Here is an 8,323-nt window from a genome sequence, read left to right on the forward strand (position 1 = left end):
CAAACTTTTAAACCAAAAGAAACACCTAAGGATCTATTTGAAAGGATTCTAATCTTTGTTTGAACTGCTTTGGTTGAGTTGCTTTAAAGAAAATATTAAAACCCTGTTCTGGGAGGGCTTTTAGCATTGATTGAGCGGCTTTAGAAATATTACTAACAAAAGCTTAGTTGGAAAAATCAATTTTCACGACTCATGTAAGCATATGTTCAATTGTCCAAGTTTTTCACCAAACATGGCTTCGTGGCTCTCAATGTGGGGCTTACCTTGTAATGTGAGAGGCCATGTCATGAAAGCCCTTCCAAATGGGCACTAATTAACTTTATGGTTTTTTCACCAAATATGACTTTGTGACTTTTCAATGTGGGGCCTACCTTGCAACTTGAGAAGCCACATCATGAAAGCCTTTTAAAGGATTCTAATCTTTGATTGAACTGCTTTGGTTGAGTTGCTTTAAAGAAAATATTAAAACCCTGTTCTGAGAGGGCTTTTAGCATTGATTGAGCGGCTTTAGAAATATTACTAACAAAAGCTTAGTTGGAAAAGTCAATTTTCACGACTCATGTAAGCATATGTTCAATTGTCCAAGTTTTTCACCAAACATGGCTTCGTGGCTCTCAATTTGGGGCTTACCTTGTAATGTGAGAGGCCATGTCATGAAAGCCCTTCTAAATGAGCACTAATTAACTTTATGGTTTTTTCACCAAATATGACTTTGTAACTTTTCAATGTGGGGCCTACCTTGCAACTTGAGAAGCCACATCATGAAAGCCTTCTTAAAGGATTCTAATCTTTGATTGAACAGTTTTGGTTGAGTTGCTTTAAAGAAAATATTAAAACCCTGTTCTGAGAGGGCTTTTAGCATTGATTGAGCGGCTTTAGAAATATTACTAACAAAAGCTTAGTTGGAAAAGTCAATTTTCATGACTCATGTAAGCATATGTTCAATTGTCCAAGTTTTTCACCAAACATGGCTTCGTGGCTCTCAATGTGGGGCTTACCTTGTAATGTGAGAGGCCATGTCATGAAAGCCCTTCCAAATGGGCACTAATTAACTTTATGGTTTTTTCACCAAATATGACTTTGTAACTTTTCAATGTGGGGCCTACCTTGCAACTTGAGAAGCCACATCATGAAAGCCTTCTTAAACGAGAGCTTTCATGCAATGGCTTCTAGCATTCCATGAGATGATAAACCTATACACTATTGATGAAGGGTATTTTGGTCAATCCACTTAATTGGGGACACGTGGATGTTGTCAGCAATACAACGTCCGACTCAACAAAACAGTTCGTGAGGTCAACACATGGCAGTTTATAACAAGTGCACGGCCGAGCTGAGGCGAGCTCGGCCCACTAACAACGACATCTCACCCTGAAAACGTCCCGCGCACCATGTCCTTTCCAACACTGTTAACGCAACTACAGGACCATCTCACGCAAACCATGTGACACAAGACCCATGGGCAACTTATAACCGCTGCACGAATTTAGCAACTAACGGCCCAACATCCCCTCAAACTACGGAAACAACTCCACACAAAACTCAAAGACATTGGTCAATGGCACTTGAACACCTAATAACTATAAAAAAAACCCAAGGACACTCTAAAAGGTATATGCACTAAAGCTCTTGAACTCTCTCAAAAATTCCCATCAAACCTCCTCTATGACTTAAGCATCATAGTGTTTTTCTAGGTAAAACACACCCAATCTCTAACCTATCTCTCTTTATAGAATCCCTCAGCTTGGACTCCCAATTTGGCATCATAGCTCGCCATTGATAGGTCTAAACTTGGTTCGAACCACCTCACCAAACATGAGGGAGTGAGCGAGTTGTGTATCAACATTTATAAAAGTCATAAATCCACTTTTTGGTGAAGCTATCTCATGTAGCTTTTCAAAACAGCTCAACCAACACAAAAGCCCTCCCAAATGAGCTCTTAGTGTGGGAGGGCTTTCACGTAGTGGCTTATGGCATTACATGAACTAAGAAACCCAAAATGCCGTAAAACCATGTTGGATAAAAAAACCAAAATGCCGAAAATATGATCCGTAAAGTCAATTTTCCAGTAAAGTCATCTTAGGTAGCTTCTTTGAAATGGTTTTATAAGACAATGGATTTATGTAAGTACATTAATCTGGATTGAATGACACAAACTCGAGTCAGACCGAATTGGTTCAAACCAATTATTCATTTAAACAAAGCTATTGCATCAATTTTGGAACTTTCTAAAATATTAACTAAAGGGCAAAATTGACAAAATCAGAATACAAGAAGAGGATTCAGGAAGCCCAAAATCATTATAAATAGGGGCCCCAAAATCCATATGGGACCCAATTAACGATATATCCAAGAGGCATTCATATCAGCGCCCCACAACACATCTCGGCCTTACCTTCGGAACTTCTTCCGATGATGTCACATCTCTTCCATATTTGTCATCACGAGATGCTCCCTATAAGGTCGAGATGTGATGTAGGGCGTTGTGGGGCGATGTGATCTCATCCAAGAGACACATTGTAAAGGGGAGAAACGTACATTTTACCCTCATTTCCCAAATCACAGCCATTCTCTCTCTTCCTCAAAAATCACCAGCTCACTATTATTACACAACTAAGGAACTATAACGTCATGATCTCTCACCAGGCAGTCCCTTTAGTTGGTTCTTTCTTTCTCCTCCCTATTTTTCCCCGACCTGAATCGCCATATTCCTTGGACCTTTGGGGTAAGACCGCAAGTGTCAAATTCACTAGCTTAAAGGTTTAGTCAACACTATGGTTTTTAAAACCGGATCGAAAAAGTCAGGAACCGGTCCATTTTTTCTTCAAATCGGATTTTTCTTAAAAATCGTTGATTTTGGTCAGCAAACTGTTGATTCAGACGATTAACTGTTTGAACAGTTTTGACCATTTTTTATATATATATTTTTTAATTTTTTGCCAAAACAGTTGGACCGTTCAACCCAAAAACCGGACCCCTGACTGGTTCATTCTCCTAATCAATCAACGCAAAAACCCTCCCAAATGAGCTATTGGATTCATCAAAAAGTCGATTTTTTAATTGAACGATAGCCTATAGGCTTTTTCTTTCATTAAAGCATAGCCTTTAGGCCTTAATGTGGGGCCCACCTTATAAAGTCAAAAGAACGAATAAAGATGGGATATCGAACCAATTGGTCCATATCATATGTAGTGCACTACACTCAGTCAAGGCCACATATACAGATTTCTTTGCTAAATTCTTTTTTAACCAAAAGAAATATCACCTATATAAGAAAAAGTCTATGGTACACAAGTATTATAATGTTCCAATGTCAATGGGATTAGAACAGGTTGCCTCCAAGGGTGTCAATGGACCGGTTTTGGATTGAACCCCGTTTAATCCAAAATCAATTTGGACGGATTGGATGGACCAAAAAGATATATTAAATTGGACCAATTCGGTTTAAAATATTTATTAGATTGGATTGAACCTGGTCCGTCTGTAACAAATTTATATTGGATTAGATTGAATTAAGCTAATACCTGATCCATTGATATAAGACAATAATATATGTGTCAATGGATCGGGTTTGGGTTGAAACCAATTTAAATTAAAATGAATTTGAATAGATTGAAACATTGAATTAGGTCAATCCCAAATTAGTACAAAACATTCATTGGATTGAACTGGACCTGATCCATTTATACTGGATTGGATTGGACCAAATCCAGTCCAATTGACACCCCTAGACTTACCTCAACCCGAGACCAAGAGTGACCCCATTATGAATAGGGATGTGGGTAGAGTTAAATGGTAAATCTGCAATGGGTTCAATATAAATAGACTTAGGTTGAATCAGATGTATTCACTCAAATCAGGTGAGGAACCAGGTTGTTTTTGTGGTTGGATTTGGGCTGAACCAGATCCGATCCATACTAAACCCTTGTTCAGTTGAATCAGGTCAAGAGCAAAGTTGATTTTGGGTTGGGTTTGAGTTAAAACCAAATCCTATCAAACCCCATCCATTGACCCTAACTCATAATAGGGTCGGGCCAATGCAGGTTTACCAAATTAACCCAATTTACTGACATCTCTAGTATTTATCTTAGGCTGATCTGGACTTTAGTGTGGTGCGGTCAGGCAAATTCACATCAGCTCCCCATAGGACATCCCTACCGTTCACTGGGAACATCTCCCCATGAGATGCAAGTATAAAAGATGTTCCCAATGCATGCTTAGATGTGCATATGGGCCCCGTGGAACGCATATGTGATCTTGAGTCAGGCATCAAGCAAATACCTCCAGAATTGGAATTCCTATTAACAAGAAGATCTCTTATATCCTTTTTTAGAGGAGACAAATCAGCCTATACATCACCACCACCCCAAACAAACACACAATCACACGTACGCTAGAAAAATGTTTTAGGAAAGTTCCTCCCAATGGTCCACATTGGCCTTTGCCTCTTTATGGAATACGGATAAATATAAAAATAATTTAAAATCAATGAAAACACCAAGATTATTTGTCACTAAATTTGAAATATTATGACTTTTTTCGTAAAGGAATTATTATGATGGTTGATGAGTATTGTAAAAATTGCTTCATTTTCAATATTCTGTTATTAAATATGAGTTTTTTAGATTTGATTTTGAATAATTTGGTATGGTAAAAATTACTACAATATTTTTTTATTTGAGTTTTTTGATGGGTATTGTAAAAATTACTACAATAATTTGGTATGGAATTAGCAATTTAAACAATTAGATTTAAAAATATAATAATAATTACTAGAATAGTCCATTATGTAATTCACAACCTACATGATAGGATTAATTTACAAGTTCAAAGGTAATACATTGATGATAATTAATTCATTTTTCTTACATTGTCTATGTAAATAAACATATTTTTTAGTATGGACATGTTGTATAGAAGTTAAGAGGGGGAAAAGATAAAGAAGACTTCAACATATAGTACTAAATGATTAAGAAAATGGAAGTAGCTAGGGCCATTGTTTGGAGCAATGTTTTGAAAAACAACTTGAAAATGAAACCACATTTCCCTCCAAGTGGTAGGTCAACATGGTAATCATCCAAGTAAAATGGGTTGATTTATGACTTTGTAAATCAAATAATATATATCTATCTATATATATATATATATAGAGAGAGAGAGAGAGAGAGATAGATAGATAGATAGATAGAGAGAGAGAGAGAGAGAGAGAGAGATAGATAGATAGATAGATAGAGAGAGAGAGAGAGAGAGAGAGATAGATAGATAGATAGAGAGATAGAGAGAGAGAGAGAGAGAGAGATAGATAGATAGATAGATAGATAGATAGAGAGAGAGAGAGAGAGATAGATAGATAGATAGATAGATAGATAGATAGATAGATAGATAGATAGATAGATAGATAGAGAGAGAGAGAGAGAGAGAGAGAGAGAGAGAGAGAGAGAGAGAGAGAGAGAGAGAGAGAAAGTTGAACATGTCTATAAAATTATCTATTCATCCTATTAAATGAAAACTACTTCAGACATGTACAATGTATGGACTTCATTAAGAGAAATTGAAGTAGAAATAGCATTATTACATTCTCAACTAAGTTGAGTGGCCAAATGTTTGTTATATAAATGGAATTTATGTGGACTTTAAATTAGTAACAATATATTGTACGTACCTTAAATGCAATTGCTAGTAACACTAATTTAATAATATTTTTATTAATTTTAATAATTGCTAAGTGGAATTTTATTAATAATTTTGATTATTTTTAAATGGATTTTCAAGTAATAAAAAGTTATAAATCTAATGTTTTTATTAATTTTATTTTATTAATAGATTTGTATTCACTTTTATAACTTTTAAAAGGAAATTAAATGGATTTAAAATTATAATTTGTATTAACAATAACAATTAGTAATTATTATAAATATAATTATAATAAAATTTAATAGTTAATTATAGTTTTACGATTGTTAATTGTCTTAATTTATTATCTACCGTCTTTCTCTTATTAGTTTTTTTAGATCTTTTTTTATTTATCTCATTTCAGGTTTTAAGTATGATATATACCAGAAAAAAAACGTATTCTTAATCATTATTTAAATATTAATATTTTAATATGCTTGATGGAAAATTAAATGCATGTATTTGGAAGGTGGAGAAAGATAGAGATAAAGTGAGACTTTTAAAAGGTAATGTTAAATAGTGTGGAAATTTGAAATAGTTTAAGGGAAAATTTAGGAGTAAGACAAAAGTAATTGAAAATGTGAAGATAGTTTAAGAGAAATTTTAGGAAATGGAACATTTATAGGTAAATGGGATGTGATATGATAGAGATTATGTTTAAAAATACAAAAAATACTTAAAAGAATGTAAAGGGGATGCTAACATGGACAATTGCATTTTAGTAATAAATGATGGATTTTTTCCATAAGAAGTAATATAGGATAGATAAGTATGATAATAGATGAGAATTATTGTTATTAATGTTGGAAATGGCTAAAAATACAAAACAAGAAAACAAAAAAGAAAGAGAGAATTAATATCAAAGTCATGACTTGCTATTAGATCAAACAAAATGGAACATCAAATCATTGACTAAAGTCGACATTTTTTTTTTGCTAGCAAACAATTTAAGGGCTAAACAGACCCAAAACCCTAGCTAGTCATGATGGGACATGCACCAACACACACCTTAATGCTTCAAGGGACTAGGGTCGGGCTAAGTAGTTAGGTTTCTCAAAGATGAAAGGGGAATTGTAATGATTTTGGAGTTGCCACATAAGTTTTTAGGAAATGGGAGCTTAGAATAATATGGTTTAACAATAGAAAGCGTTGCTTGGTGACTTACCCAATGGCCAATGTGAACAAAAAAATTCAAATCCGAGTGCCGGGATATGTTATGGGAAGGTATTAGCACCCCCTAACATGCCCAATTTCACAATTGACATCTTCTTCATTAAATCTCATGTTAAAAATTTAAATAATTTTGGGTTTGCTTTAAATGAGAGATTAACAAACTAACAAATAATCAAGTAAATAATTGGATAAATTAAAGACGAGGAAAGAAATTAACACTGAATTAATGAAACCAAATATAGTCAAAAAATAACAAACAACCTATTAATCTAACATGGAAACTGGGTTTCAAAAGAATAATCCTATCTCAAGAAAAAAAAAAAAACTAATAAACAAAAATAGAGGATGAATTAATAGAGTTAAGTGAAAAAAAAAAAGAAATCTTAAATATGTATGACCATTTTGCTGCTAAATGAACAATAACTTGAAGTAAGATGATTGAAAAATAAAGTAAACAAGGTCTAACTAGTAATGATTCAAACTAATTATCTTCTAGTTATGCCTTATCCTCTTTGTTTTAATACTAAATCACTTTAACTGAAAGAATGGTGAGTTTAAAATGAATTTAAAGATACAAATCTATTAATCTAATGCATAGAACTAAGGAGAAAGTGAATAATTAAATAGACTATATAGAGATAACAACCAATGCCACTAATTACTAAACAATACAACTCCTTAAATTAGTATGCTCAATTATTAAAAATCTAAAGACCTATCTATACTACCATTAAAAGTGTGGAACTTTTTTTTGACTAAAATACCCTCATTTTGGAATTTGGTCCATGTTTAATTGTACAGATAGAAATGTAATTTGAACAACCACTTTTGTCTTTATTCAAATCATTCTCATTGTCTTATATTCAAGGTATTAACTCTCATTAACAATCAATGAATCCTATTCTTGACTAGCATCCTCATACTTTTGAATTTGATCTCCCCCTCATTGTGAGGGCATAAAATGTACTTTGAATTACTACATTTCTCTTCATTCAATTCATTTTCATTAAGTCTTATATTTAGGGTATTTAACTCCTATTCTTTCATTGAATGCTATATTTAAGATATTGTTTTCACCCCCCAAAAAATATAATATATCAATTATATCTACATCAAATACTTTTAATGATAAAAAAATATGTGCTTTTTTAAATTTGCCCAAAAAATGGAACAATTTTCTATCATGGTGGCGAGTAAGCAATTCAACCATTTGGGTCAAGTGGCTAATCCATGATGTCATAATTAAATAAAATCATTTTAAAATAGAAACGAATAAAAATATAGAAAAATTGGGCTCATCTCTGATGTTATACATATATACTAATCATATTAAAGAAAAATAAGTTTAATTAAATAATAATAATTATTATTTATGTTGGAATGAAATATAAATTTAAAACCAATCCAATAATAACAATTATTTTTTTTTTGTGTTGGTGGCTCAAAAACTCAACCTTTTGAGTTAAATGGGCCAACC

Source organism: Nelumbo lutea, chromosome 5 (assembly GCF_056320005.1).
Source record: "Nelumbo lutea isolate HS-2025 chromosome 5, American lotus-T2T, whole genome shotgun sequence".
In the NCBI taxonomy this organism is placed as follows: domain Eukaryota; kingdom Viridiplantae; phylum Streptophyta; class Magnoliopsida; order Proteales; family Nelumbonaceae; genus Nelumbo; species Nelumbo lutea.